The following is a 15,690-nucleotide window of genomic DNA, read 5'->3' as shown; positions in this document are numbered from 1 at the left end:
TGTCGGCACGCTCAGCCCACATCATCGCACGTCATTTCACACTTAGCTGGGCTGCCGAGCTAAAAATTCTGGCCTATTTCAATGTTGAGACTCCAAGCGGTTTGAGGGTGCCCCCTGAAAGGGCCACTGACCCCAGCCCTGGGCTTACCCACACTGCCTGAAACCACTCCCATGCAGATTTTTTTCCAGTTTCCATTTCAAATTGTGCCACAACTTTGGGCTTTCAAGATGACGGTGCTGCATCTTTATTTTGAGACCAGCTTTGACTCTACCCCTGTCAGTGTTCAGGTCCCTCCAATCTTCCTGGCACTACACAGTGTGCAGGTAGAGCTCCTTTTGGTTATTCTCCAGCTTCCTCCAGTAACCCTGGATCCCATTCTAATTGTGGTGGACATTCCAACCTGCCCACCTGAACCCATCACAGTTGATGCCCCCATGCCCCATGTGGGCCTAATCCCAGCACCCCCATCTCGAAGCTGTGTGTATGGTCATGTACAGAGCATACCCACACAGGAGAGCTTTGAATACCCACCTCTTTATTATGTATTCCCCATTTACTGGCTGCTGATGTCTTCCCTAACCATGACCTATCTCATCTGCAGCCCAGCAGTGAGGCAGACAAGCACATGTCCACCAACAGTAAGACCATGACCACACCCTGCACACCGGTGCCTTATCCCAATTGAGCACACAGGCCTTGCCCCTCCCAGATGCAGGACTACGACATGCATAGCCCTGTTGCTTGGCCCGCAATGCCACAGGACAGCCTTTAATCTCTCACCCTGACCTCTTTGTCCCAGACTGGGGGCTCCGACTGCATTTCAATGAGCTCTCCTGTTCCTTTTTTTTGATGACAACACAGTCTTCCTGCCCCCTCTCCCTCCATGAGTTTCTGCGCAACCCACCCCTCATATGCAGGCCTCCCCTCTCTCCCAGAAGGAGGAAGGGGAATGTGATTCCTTCGAGTGATGTTTTTAATGGCATTCATGGTAATACATGCAAATGGCGTTCCCGACATGGATCAACAGGAAACCCAACCCGCCATCAGCCCGCCATGAAAATGGTCAGGGGAAAATTCCAAACTGATTTCCTGCCAGCGGGAATTTGTTTTTTGGCCTCTCTCCAAATTTTCCACTCCCGCACGCCATGAAACCCATCACTAGCAGGACTGGAAAATTCTGCCCCCCATGTTTGAATTCCTCCGATCAGGTATCCACGCTGCCACAGTACCAAAATAGTCCTTAACAGAGTCACAAATGACAACCTATATGATTATAACAAAGGTAATCTACCCTTTCTTGCCATTCTCAACCTGTCTGCTGCTTTTGACATTGTTAACCATATTATTCCCTTCAACACCTCTCCATTGTCGTTCACCTGGGTAGCAATGCATTTGCCTGTTCCATTCTTATCTATCTAATCATAGTCAGAGTATCACTTGCCATGGCTTCTTTTCTTGCTCCCACTTGGTTATTTCTGGTGCCCCCTGAGTATCTATCCTAAGTTGGATCTTGGCCCAAGCTTGACCCCTTCCTATTTCTCATTTACGTGCTGCCCCTTGGTGATATCATCAGAAAGCACAGTATTAGAATTCACACGTACACTAACCCAGCTCTGCCTGATCATGTATTTTAACTCTTCCACTGTTGCTAAATTATCAGACTGCTTATCTGATATTCAGTACTGGATGAATAGAAATCACCTCCAGTTATACATTGGGAAGACTGAAGCTATTGCCTTCAGTACTTGTCTTCAGCACTGCAGGGATTCACCAAGGCTCCTTCGACAGCACCTTCCAAACTAACGACCACTTCCACCTAGAAGGACAAGGGCAGCAGATAGATGGGAACACCACCACCTGGAAATTCTCCTCCAAGTCACTCACCACCCTGACTTGGAAATATATCACCACTCCTTCACTGTCGCTGGGTCAAATCCTGGAACTCCCTTCCTAACAGCACTGTGGGTGTACCTACATCACATGGACTGCAACGGTTCAAGAAGGCAGCTCACCACCACCTTCTCAAGGGCAACTAGGGATGGGCAATAAATGAAGGCCCAGCCAGCAAAGCCCACATCCCATGAATGAATAAAAAAAGAGTACCTGCTCCAAACTCCATTCCCTCTCTTCTGACTCCATCCCTCTCATTGGCACTGTTTTGAGATGAAACCAGACTGTTTACAACCTTGGTGCAAAATTTGACCCCAAGATGAGCTTCAAACCATATATATGTGCTATCACTCAGCTGCCCATTAACACCCTTATAACAGCATCCACCTTTACCCCATCTCAGCTTATTTGCTGCTGAGACTCTTCTTCATGCTTTTGCTACCTCTAGACTTGATTATTTCAATGGACCTCTGGCTGGTCTCCCTCATTCTATCCTCCACAATCAACATCCAAAACTCTGCTGCCCGTGGCCTTACTACACCAAGTCCTTTTCAAACATAACTCCTTTGCTCACTGAACTACATTCGTTCCCAATCTAGCAACATATTGATTTTAAGACTCTCATCCTTGTTTTCAAATCCTTCCATGGCCTCACCCCTGCCTATCTCTGTAATTTCCTCTAGATCCACATGGCTCCGAGATATCTGCAGTCATCTAATTCTGGCTGCATGAGCATCCCTGATTTCAACTGCTCCAACATTGGCGGCCATGCCTTCAGCTGACTGGGCCCTAAACTCTGGGGTTCCCTCACTATCTCTCTCCACCTCTCTATCTTATATTCCTCCTTTAAGACACTGCTTAAAACCTACCTCTATGACCAATCTTTTGGTTATCGAGCCTATTATCTCTTTATATGGTATTACATCAGATTAAGCTGTATAAAGTTATTGTGATGTGCTTTGGAATGTTTTATTATATTAAAAGCAATATTATAAATTATGCTGTTGATGATGGGTTTGCCTATTTTAAAGTCCAGTTTGTTGAAGTGAGTATCTTTGTAAGTGAGTGGTAACCGGCTGCTTTTAAAGTGAATAAACTATAAAAAAACATTTTTTTTTTGGTATTCCCATTTTATGAATTTGGAAACCACACACCTAGGGCAGGATTTTTGGGTCATCGGATGGGCACGGCAGGCGGGCCTGGGAGACGGGTGGGAAATGATCCGCGATTTCATGCTGGCTGGCCAACTAATAGCCAGCCAGTGTGAAAGGTGCTTTGAGAAGCTCAGTGCTGCTGGGGTGGGGGTGGGAGGGGTGCGCATGGGCGGGGGAGCATGCTCTGATAGCTCCCTGGAGGCAGGGAGCTGAAGATTTTTCAAATCAAGAGTAAAGATTTGGAAAATGTGAAGAACATGTCCCCACATAGGACTCACTCACATGAACAAAGACATAATAAAAATTCTGTCAAAACATTTTTTTAAAAATTAATGTTGGAAACCTCATCCTGCCTGTGGATGCGGCTTCCTCAAAAATGAAAAGACCGCCTGGCCAATTTGCCTGCCCACCAGCCGTAAGGTTGGACTGGCAGTGAAAAATAGCTTTTTAATTAATTGATTAAAGGCCTTAATAGGCCCCGTAATTGTCAGCGGACGTGCTGTCGGCTTTCGTGCGCGCCCGCCGACTGAAATATCGTGCGAGTGCGCGATGGTGTTGGGACATTCGCACGAGGTCATCGCGTGTTATTTTATGCCTGATTGGGTTGGGCGCATGCCCACCCGCCCGCAGGACATAAATTTCTACCCTTGTAATTATGTGGAGGAAATGCTGCATCTCCAAATTGCTGTGCTTACTGCCTCAATTAAAAAGGCATCTTCCACAATATTTTCCTGCATGATTGTTGCAGTCAATATCCATGAACATGTCCTCCCCGAATGTAGGTAACTAACCGATTGGATTTTTTCTGTTCAAGATGTCACATGTTTCAGCCTTTGTGTTCCTATGAGAGCTGAAAGAAATCAAGCATTTGAATTAAAGATGAAAGCAAAATTCCGCAGAAGCGGGAAATCTGAAATAAAGACAGAAATACTCAACAGGTAAGGCAGCATTTGAGGAGAGAAACAGAGTTAACGTTTCAGGTCAATGATAATCCATCATCAGTTCTGACAGATCCTGCAAAATGAAGATAAGAGATAAGAGCAGAACACATCCTTCTTCCACTATAATCAAATTCCTTAGTGTAGGTTTAGCTGTAAAAAGTGTGACCATTGTGGACGTACTCAGACAACAAGGAGTCTGCTACTACTTGTAACAAATGTAGGATAAATCATTGTTTTTCAAGTTGTTGTCCTTGCCAATCACTAAAACTTCTATTGTATTGACCGATCACTTTCTTGGTATGACTGCGTTGGAGGTAACTAACGTTGTCATCTTAGATAAAAACAAAAAACTGCGGATGCTGGAAATCCAAAACAAAGACAGAATTACCTGGAAAAACTCAGCAGGTCTGGCAGCATCGGCGGAAAAGAAAAGGGTTGACGTTTCGACCTAAGGGTCATGAGGACTCGAAACGTCAACTCTTTTCTTCTCCGTCGATGCTGCCAGACCTGCTGAGTTTTTTCAGGTAATTCTGTTTTTGTAACATTGTCATCTTGTTGCATGTGGATCTATAGTTGTTTTTAAGATAGTTGTATTGAAAGCCAGTGACGCCTAGCTTGACAGAAATAACACTTCATCTGGCTTGCCCAGCGCAAAGCATGCCTGTGATTGAATCACAGAGGACTACTGCTGTGCCTTGGAACAGGAAAACAGAGCTGGACGCCTATGGGGAAGGGGAAGAGAATAAAGACTGCGGAAAGAAAGACCTCAATCACAATTATTCTTTAAGATATTTTATGAGGTCTGGAAATAGTTTTAACAAGAGCTGAAGTGGAAATCATGTTTTTGCTAACAGATTAAGATGCAGTGTATATAATATAGGGTATTACATTTAAGGGAAAGCATGTATCAGCACATAGCAATGTGGAGTTTATAAACATGCTTTGGCATGTATACACTCAGTATGCGATCATTCCCCAAAGCGAATGAGGGTGGAGTGCTGGAAGTGTGGTTACAGTAAGTTAGAATAAAGCTCACTGTGATTATGTGTTATGACTACTGCTAGTTCCAGTTGCATTTTTGGTAGCAATTGGATTGAAAGTTGACAGTTCTGGAAAGAAGGATATTTCATACCACATGTGTGGTCTGGGAAGTCAATGTGAAGTAACAGGCCACCCTTTGTTTGTCCTCAGTCTTAAGCATCAATAATTGAAGGGCAGTCGCTTCCCAATACCATTTTCTAGATTGCCATTTTGTCACCAGCGCGATGGGCAGGATTTTGTTCCTTATCCGAACGAGCCAAGCATCTGTGAGGTGTTCAAGGCTGGCCAAATTACTGACTTGTATTTCAAATAACATAAATATCATGAAACTATTTTATATCATTTTATTATACGACACTATAAACAACTTCCACACAGAAAAAATCTACTCAGCTTTGTCTCCGAAAACAACGATTAATTCAACAATCAGTTTTAACTCTTGAAAAACCCTAGTCCCATTTACATTTTTAGTGCAAATGCACCATATCCACATGGAGTTTTTCTCCAACAATTTGCATGTCTTTGATTCCCATTGGAGTCAACCTAAGAGTGACTGAAGGACTGCCTTAAAAGGAGCTTAAGTCAAGCACATGAAAAGAAATGTGCCATAGCAGGTAAGCACATGTGGAATAAGGCTGGTTCAAACTGTAGTCATTAAAAGTTTTTCTTTTTTGTTTTAAGGACCCCTTTTCAAATAGATTAGTAATCACATATCCTCATCTAAATTACAATAGTGTATGGAAGTGTTGCATGTAAAGTTTTTTAATAAAGCTTTAAAGAAAAAAGATAATTAGTTACAGATATTAGTGAAATGGACCTGCCTGCTTCTTACTACAAAGTTTAATCTTGGTGTGATGTTTGATAATGACACTTGTAAATGATTGACGGATACTTTAACCAATCAACACTCTCCAACAATTGATCTTCACCAATCAAAAAAAAGGGGTGGGATACTATTATAGATTTTTAAGAAATATAAACTAATGGTTTACATATATATACATATATATACGTTTGTGTATGTATGTGAGTTTGTATATTACAATAATTAAACATTACAAATAGGTGCACTCCAAAGTTGATCCCGTTGTTTCAAGCTTAAGCCCTGTTTTTAAAAGCATGATTCCATCTAATTGTCTCCAAAAAACTGGATGCTGATGTGCTGTATGATTGACATGTTGAAGAACCAATAAACGATGAATCTTTGTTCCCATCTGGTGCTTTTTAACCAATAAGTGCACAGAGAGGCGGTGCTTATTGCGATTGGTTGAGAGTGGGTGAAGCTTATCATTGGTGTTAAAGAAAGAAAGATTTGCATAAATATAATGCCTTTCATGATAACCAGATATCAGATGCCAGGTATGTAGTGTAGGAAAAAAAATATTTAATTTATTGCTATTGAAGCAGTCTAAGTTTGGAAATATTTTTATTTCTCTTTGTTTCACAAGAAACTTGTGATGGGGGCAGTTTAGTTCACAAATCCCCTTGAAAATCGTTACAGACTCTCAGTTGGAGAACCACAGGTTAAGAAGAATGAGGGCCCAACACAACGACCAGTTTTGAGATTGACTGACTGATTTCCCAAACCTGTACTCATACTCCTCATGATCTTCCTGCATTAAAATTAGTGAGTGAAATATTGTGGGGAGAATCCCTGAGAATTTCCCAAAATGTGATCCCAATGGAGTTCTACATTCAGAAAATCAGCTCTTTAGTGTAATAAATTACTTAGGGATATAAATTGTATCAGTTCATTCCTGATCACACATATCTTCAGGATAACAACAGTGTAGAATTTACATGAAGGTGGGAATTAATTACTGTGTTGGAAATGGATGAAAATGCCTTCATTTCACACTGTGTCTCCACATCCAATCAAACCACCTACCATTCTCCAGCCAAGAATGTAGACAATTTCTTCCCAGACTTTTGTGAATCTGCTAGAAAGTGTATGGAGGAATGGCCTGAGATGACTCACTGTCTGATTTTCCATCTCTGTGGAACTCACAGGCCTCTAATCTTTGCTTCTACAAGGATAGGATGGCGAGGTAATTGTCTGGACAATTATGGACACAAGCTTTTTCCCATTGCCACAATATCATTGTTCTACATTATCATGCTCTGTCAGAAAACTGTTCTATTATTATAATAGCAGGAAGTTCTTAATCTCTGGATCAAATAGAAAGATGGCAAATTAATTACAGTTCTGAAAGCATGCAATCCAACAGTTCAAGTAATATGTACTTGACTTGTACATAGAAAAAATATGATTTAGGGTCCCAAGATAACTAGTTATTTAAAATCATTTACCTGACTTGAGTAAACTTAATCAGTTCTCAGCTCAGATGCTATATGGGAGTAAATTTTTTGTTCTGGGGGGGAAAATTTGCTGGCTAACAGGATTACTGCGATCTATGGATAATTTTTCAGCCTGGCATTTACTATCCCCTCGCTAGGGGATATGGTAACTAACAGAATGCAAGAAGAGAATGCATGATGGGGAAAATGCATTTAGAAAATGGAGAATGTGTTTACAACAAAAAAAATCAAAAGTAATCAATAAACTAAATAATGTTGGAACATTGATCTTTAATTACATGGTTATTAATGGTTATTGGACTGTTACTAACTCCACAAATGAATGGCTGATATGAAAGACTGAAAATGAGAGCCCAGTCACACAACAGAATGCATTTGAAATTTGCTAGCTATGCAAATCAATAATTATTAAGTATATTTCCTTGATTCTCTTATCCTTCTTTAATATGACCAAAGTCAAAATTAAATATGTTGTTTTTAAAATTATTAGAGGTTTTCTTCATTGCTGTTGGTGGTAGCAGGTACATCAATATTGTCTTTAATAACCCATCAATAAGAGACACATAGCTAAAAAGTTGGGTTAAAAGCAAAAAACTGCAGATGCTGGAAATCCAAAACAAAAACAAAAATACCTGGAAAAACTCAGCAGCATCTGCGGAGAGGAACACAGTTAACATTTCGAGTCCTTATGACTCTACAACAGAACTAAGGAAAAATAGAAAAGAGGTGAAATAAGCTGGTTTAAGTGGGTGTGGGACAGGTAGTTGGGTTCATTTGAAGGGAGCGGGACAAGATGTATTAAAGCTGCATTGTTAACTAACCATTAATTTTACTTGCATCGATCCTGTTTGAAAATTACCATCAATATGAGTGAATGTACAATAGATCCTCATTGAAAATAACAATAGAATGTACATTGTTCCTTTGAAGGTACTTTTATATTACAGGAAAGCAGCTGATCTAGAAGTACAGTTCTCTCTGTTAGGTGCACTGCGTAATTAAAACAAATCTGATTTTAGGGAAATAACAGCACATAGACCCATTAAAATAGAAGGCTTCAAATAGAATAAAGGTACCTGCTTCCATAAAGTAAACATCAGGAACTAATCCTTTAGGCTTACGTTTAATGGCAGTCAGGTTTCTGCATGAGACAGCAGAACACAGAAACTGACACAGCTGAAATACTTGAAGAGATGTAAACAAGTCACTGTCTTTGGTTGGAAACAATCTTGCAGATTAGTGTAAAATTGCCGACTGTAGCAGACGTGAATTAAAGTCTAAAATTTAAAAATAGGTTCCCAGGCCAAGTTGGATCCAAAACTAGTTCAGTTGCAAGAGGCAAAGGAGAATGGCCTAGTTTTGTGACTGTTTCCAGCGGGATTCTGCAGACCTAAGTATTAGTTCCCTTGTTTTTTGTGGGAGAAATCAAAAATTGAGACTTAAATGTATGTGGCATAATTAAGAAGACTACAGATGATACAAAAATTGTTTGTGTGCTTGACAGTGAGGAAGAAAGCTGTAGACTACAGGGAGATATCAAGGGATTGATCAGGTGGGCAGAAAAATGGCAAACAGCATTCAATCTGGAGAAGTGTAAGGTAATACACTTGAGGGGAACCAATCGCCGCCTGCCATTGGCTGCCAGCCACCATTTTATGCGGGCAGGCTAATTAAGGCCCGCCCAGTGTGGCGTGCACCCAGAAACACTCAGCGGTCTCTGTGCAAGCGGTGGGGGGAGGAGGCTGAGTCAGGGCCTGCGCTCTTTCATGTATGGTGCTTGCCCGCTAAACTCAAGATCCAAATGACACGCGGTTATGTCAGGAAGCAGAGCCGAAGTCACCGCTCATCATTTTACATGTCGGCGAGCGGGGCCTGCCCCCACTCACAGACCCCAAAGAGTCCAGCCTTGGGGAAGACATACAATGCATAGTAAATGGTACGATACTGAGAAGTGCAGAGGAACAGGAGAACTTTATTGGACTCATGGTCACATAGCCCTAAAGGTAGCAGCACAGGTAGATAAGGTGTTTAAGAAGGCACACAATGTACTATCCCTTATAAGCAAAAGCGTAGATTATAGGAGTAGTGAGGTTATGCTAGAACTGTATAAAACATTAGTTAGACCACAGCTAGAGTACTGCGTACAGTTCTGCTCACTGCATTACAGGAAGGATGTGATCACACTAGAGAGAGCACAGAGGAGATTTACAGGGATGTTGCCAGGAATAGAGAATTTTAGCTTTGTGGAGAGATTGCTCAGCCTAGCTTGTTTTTTTTGGAACAGAGGAGGCTGTATAGAATTATGAGGAGCCTAGATTGAATAGAGGAGAGACCTATTTCCCTTACCAAAGAGGTTAAAAACTGGAGGGTGTAGATTTAAAGTAATTGGCATAAGGATTAGTGGGAAGTTGAGGAGAAATGTTTTCACCCAGAGAGTAGTGGAGGACTGGAACTCACTGTTTGAAAAGGGTGGCAGAGGCAGAAAACCTCATTGCATTAAAAACAACATGAAAATGCACTTAAAGAGCCGTAACCCACAGGACTACAGACCAACAGGAGAAAATGGGATTAGGCTGGATAACTCTTTCCCAGCCAGCACAGACATGATGGGCTGGGTGGCCTCCTTCTGTGCCATAAATTTCCTGTTTCTCTGCTTGTAAAACATCGCAAAGTGGATGTAATACAATGAGTTAAGTATAGCGCACAATCTGTCTTTAGTCTGAATGCATTAAGGCACTGTGCCCTTGCTTTAAAAGAGGTTATTTCCTTTTGTGGGTCATGCTTCTTCAAATTTGCAATGATGCCAAATTTTAGATTTATGCACCATCCATTCAGTTTGAATTTCCAAACACAGGGCTAAACTGTAAACAACACCAATGAGATGGTTTGCAGCTGATACACAATGCACATATGACTGAAACCAAAGAGATATTTTACCGAGTTTGTTTGTATGAAATCATACTTAGGATGGAATTGTAATTTGAACATCTAATCTATCTTACTCTGCAAAATTAAAGAAAAAGTATTTTACTACACGGGAGAGGCTTTCAATGACAGTTTAGTAAACAAATCTTCATTTACCTTTGCACACAGTGCAAAACATGTCCATTAGACTTTAGGAAATTCATTACTGTGGTGACTTCATTAAAATATTTTTCTCACATACAGACATTTTGTAGCAAGTAGATATTTTCAAGATACAGACGTTATTCTGAAGTGCTGCAGAGCAATAATTTGCACACATAGTATTATCCTAACCAACTGTTTACCCCGTTTTCTCTTCCTCTCCTCTTGAGTATAATTCCACAAGTGTCAGAAACACTGGTGTTATACTCTCAAGCTGCCATTACTCAAATAGTGAGCTGTGTCAACTGTGGGGCTTCACAACTGGGATCTCACTCAACATCTGCACATGTAGATTCTCCAGCAGGAGGCACTAGGTAGCAATGTGCAGTGGGAACATGGCTAATGTCAACTGAAGTGCCCAAAAGCCATCTCGTTTGAGTTCAGCTCCCTCAGGATTTTCTATTCTGTTTGACTCAGGACCATGCTACATGGTACATCTATCGACGGGGGAACTCCTAAATAATTTTATAGGATATTTGTATAAATCCTGTTTGATTTATTTGAGCAATAATACAATCTATGAAAATCCAATTGTGATCCAAAATTCAAAATTTCATCCGTCAAGGGAACAGGGTGGGTTCTTCTGTTGGATTTCTGTCCTTGCAGGAAAGAAAGTGTATTTTTAAAATTAAATTTAGATGATAACGACAATGCGCAAAGGTGAAATGAGTTCAAAGTAGACTTATCTGCACACATAACCAGGATCAGTGTTGTACATTTTGCAAGGATTAGATTACATGGACTAACCCTGACTCTACATGCACATCTCTTTCTTCTAAATCCCTGTGTGTAAGTTTCATGCTGGCAGTAGAGGGAATATAAGAAAACATGTTGTGTGAAGAGTTGAGGTTTGTTTTTCCACAGATGCACAAAAGGAATTTTCCATCCCTGAGTCTTAAACTTAATATACAAGTACACGTTAATTACTTTAAACAGCAAGTATTTTTTCATGAATTTCTAAACACGTCAACTTGAAATTATGTTGAGGAATACCAGTACAGCAATGCTTAACACATTTGTCAGAAATTATTCTGGCTGCTATTTGAGTAGAGGTGTTTAACTCATTTAAAATAAGTAATAATGTTATCTTTATTCAGAGCACAGTCAAGTTTTATCTATACAGGCCTACATGCCATGGAAGTGTTATGAGCAGCAGCCTCTTACCTAGGCATGGCTGCAGCTATTCAGTTTCTCTGTTTGAAGCCTGTCCAGCCTGTAAGTTTCACTGAAGTAGCACTCCAAGTTGCACTTTTGCTTCAGTGACCCAGCTCAGGGAACACTGGAGTGGACAGGATCATGTCAAATTCCTAACTTGATGCCACTTTTTGGGTCTTTAACTAACCCCCACTCCCTGTACCTAAGCCCACACCGCCGTCACAGCGCCCCCCCCCACTTCCCGCACCACCCCCCCCCGCCCCACCCAACTGCCCACCACCATAAGGTAAAATGTTGCTCATTCTGCTTGCATGCTATGAATTCCTCAGCATAATTTTAAGACCATAGATATTTATACAAAGCAATTGGAAGAAAATTATCAAGACTCCCAATGGGTAATGGTAGAATTTCAGATGCAATGCAGCCCAGTCCTTCAGGACTGGTGAAGCACCGGACATAGTTCAGAAAGTACATCCAATTTATCAAAGCCAAAGATGATTTGCAAGTGATCAGAACCCCCACAAGCTATATTTATGGGAAATGTATAATTGTACTCTTAAATTATATACTTGAATGTAAATTACATACAAAGTTGGAAATTACAATTCCTTCCTTCCTGTGGCTTTTTAAATCAGTATCTGATGGCATTGAAATTCCTACTAAAGTACAGCATGTAATATTAAAAATAAATGTAAATGATTCAAAAGCATTGGAGAAAAATGTTGCTTTATGACAGATTCCTAACAGAATTTACTCTCAGCATAAAAATACTCTGGCATGTAACATTTTTAATTAAAAAGCTGTCAGATTGAATATTTACTGATTTTATTTTTCCTATTATTATTGTATTTTTGTTATGTTTTACTTAGCATATCTTTGATGTAAGTTTGCAAGTTAATTATAATTTACATTTATTAGTGATTGGGGCTAAGTTTGTTAGAGGCCAGGATATTTTTCTTTCTGTTTCAAAAATATACACATTTTTCGATCACACAACCTTTGCAAAAAATACTTTCAGGAAGTGTTTATTGCTGAACAAAGTCAACTCCAAAGATTGCTGATGCGAATATCTCTCTGATCAAAGCACAGCATTCCAATGCACTACTGGAGCATTGCTAATCTAACCAAAACATATGGGAAGGCTAACATTTTTCAGTTTCTAAATTTTAATCCTTATTCTAATACCAATTCTACATGACAACAGTAGTGCATGCATCTATTTCCTCGCAGAATATATTGGCCTCTTAGAAAATATTATTTTTATTAGTATTTTAGAAGAGCAAAATCATTTTTCATTGCTATCTCTTAGAAAACACTATATTTGTTAATATTTTATGAGAAACTTCATTTTGTATTGTTTTGGCTTAGGTTCGCTTAATCAATAAATAGCTTAATGGGCACAGAGGTAGTTATTGTTAATTGACTTATTCTTAATGGTATTTCTAAATATCTTGACTAAAATCCTAACTTTTTTTTGAAAACCAGTTACATTTTTAAATGGCTAAGCAGTTCTCAATCAAAACTGAAAGTGATGCAAAACAATGTCAAAGTCGTGCTAGTTATAACAGTCCCTTTTTCATGTCATTGCTGGAGAATCACTACCATAGTCAAAATTAGGTTTTTCCTTTTAATGAGGGAGTCTCAGCATCAATCAATGCCTCTTTTAAAATTCAAACATTCTTTTGTTATTCTCTGACTGGTTCTGTTGATTCTTTGAATGTTTTTGTTTAAATAGGGAGTCTCGATGACATTATCAAGGGTACTGAATCTGGCACGTGAAAGAGCTAAATTACCATCAGCAGAAATTCACTTGTCAATGAAGAGGCCTCTGCCATCATGCCGACTCAGTATGTTAATTCAGCTTTCTTGCATTGTCATGCTCAGTAACTCCTCATTGCCCAGTCCTCTGCTGATTTTACTGCTAAAACATAAACATTCCCAAGACTCAACAATAAAAAAAAAATGAAAAAAATGAAATTAGAAAAGTAAATGGAGGAATGATGCAAGATACCCACATAGGAGAGAATGCGAAGAAAACAGCGAAGAATCAGATAGTTGCAAAGAATTTTGATAGAGTTAACACATACGCTGATCCCACACTCCCAGTATTACAGGTAGCACATGAGCCTGCAACAGAGTAGCATCAATATATTTCTCTGAAGAACATGTCCAGGCTGAGATGATTGGTGATTTTTGGATGAAAAAATAATTAACTGTAATCTCTCCAGTCTGGAAATCCAAAATCCGGAAACATGAATTGTATGGAATTTTTCTGAGCAGGCCCAGGACTCACCACTTGTGATGCTGCAACAAATCGCAAAATAGTAGATGTGATGGCCTTTATTCTAATAGTCCTGCTTCTACTTAAGAGCTTCAGTGAGAAGAGTGCAGAAGAGAGACCCAAGATAGGTGATGGAGGAAGAAAAGTCAGCAACTAGGTAGGAATTAAAATTAAAAATCAAAGCCTTTCACACTGATGGTACATTGCCAATTTTCTGGGAAACAAAATTGTTCTCAGCTTTTTATATTGAATGTTTAGTAAGCAATCATTACCTTACTTTTTCCAGTCTGGGCCAATTGGTAGTGCTAATTCTGGGTCACCTGAAATCAGCTGTTCCCTCAACATCATCGGCATCATTTTAGTACAGTTCAGTAGTTTGGAAATATGGAAGATACAGTATTTGGATAAATAAATAAAAAAATAATGCTTTTTAATGCTTTGCCACTTGTCTCAGGTACATTTTTAAGGTCCACACACTTGTGGTTATGGCATTCTAACTCTATAATCCAGAAAATTCCAAAATCCAGAAATGCCTTCCTGCCAAGGATTCCAGACTAGAGAGGTTACAGTTATATACTGAAATTCCTATTGTAACAGCAAATAAGATCAGCTTGTTTTGGAGCATTATATGTCCATTACTGTTTATACTACTAACTATCCATTATTAATGAGGCATGCAGTCTACACATCAAATGGATGTGAGGCAGCTAACAAGTCATTTATTAAATTCATTCATGGGATGTGGGTGTCGCTGGCTAGGCCATTCCTAATTGCCTTGAGAAGTTGGTGGTAAATTCTTGAGCTTTTGCAATCCATAAATGCTCCGACATTTGAATCAAGGTTTCTCCCAATCAGGCATTTTAACATGCAGTTGTTTAATCACATTTCCCTTGATTTTAAAAATTGAATAGTATGGTTTTGTAAATAGGACCATAATGATCATTTTAAAATCAAATAGTTCCAAGAATTTATAATTACTCTGAATTTTTAAAAGTTTATTATTCCATGGGATGTGGGTGTCACTGGCAAGGCCAGCATTTGTTGCCCATCTCTAATTGTCCTTGAACTGAGTAACTTGCTGGGCCATTTCAGAGGACATTTAAGACTACATTGCTGTGGATCTGCAGTCACATGTAGGCCAGACGAGATAAGGATGGCAGATTTTCTTCCCTAAAGGACATTAGTGCATCAGGTGTGTTTTTATGACAATCAACAATAGTTTCAAGGTCACCGTCACTGTGAATAGTTTTCAATGCCAGATATTTTATTAACTGAATTTAAATTTTAAAACCAGTTGCCATGGTGGGATTTGAACACATGGGCAGAACCTTCTAGTCAGCATGCAGGGGGCGGGCTCCACACGCCAACGCGTAAAATGGCGTGCAGTGATGTTGGGTGTGATGTCACCACACGTCATTCCGATCTTCAGGTTCGGCGGGCATGCACTGGAGTTGGCTGCATACCCGCTGAACTGTCAAAGGCCTATTAAGGCCATTAATCACCCAATTGAAGTATTTGTCAGGGCTGCCCATCCAACCTTAAAGTTGATGGGCAGGCGAAGAGCCCAGGTCACCTTTGTATTTTTCATGGAATCTCATGGGATGGCAGGATGAGGTTTCATGAAGGTTTCATAACTCTAATAAAATTTTATTAAAATTCATTGACATGTTCCAGCTCATGTGACACTGTCACATGAGGGGACATGTCTGAATAAGTTTTTCTATTCTTTTTTTCAAGTTTTCATAATAAAGTTAATCTCCCTGAGGCAGCTCCGTGCCTTGG

Source organism: Carcharodon carcharias, chromosome 14, assembly GCF_017639515.1.
Source record: "Carcharodon carcharias isolate sCarCar2 chromosome 14, sCarCar2.pri, whole genome shotgun sequence".
Lineage (NCBI taxonomy): Eukaryota > Metazoa > Chordata > Chondrichthyes > Lamniformes > Lamnidae > Carcharodon > Carcharodon carcharias.
The sequence above is the reverse complement of the archived record's forward strand: the minus strand, read 5'-3'. Positions refer to the sequence as shown.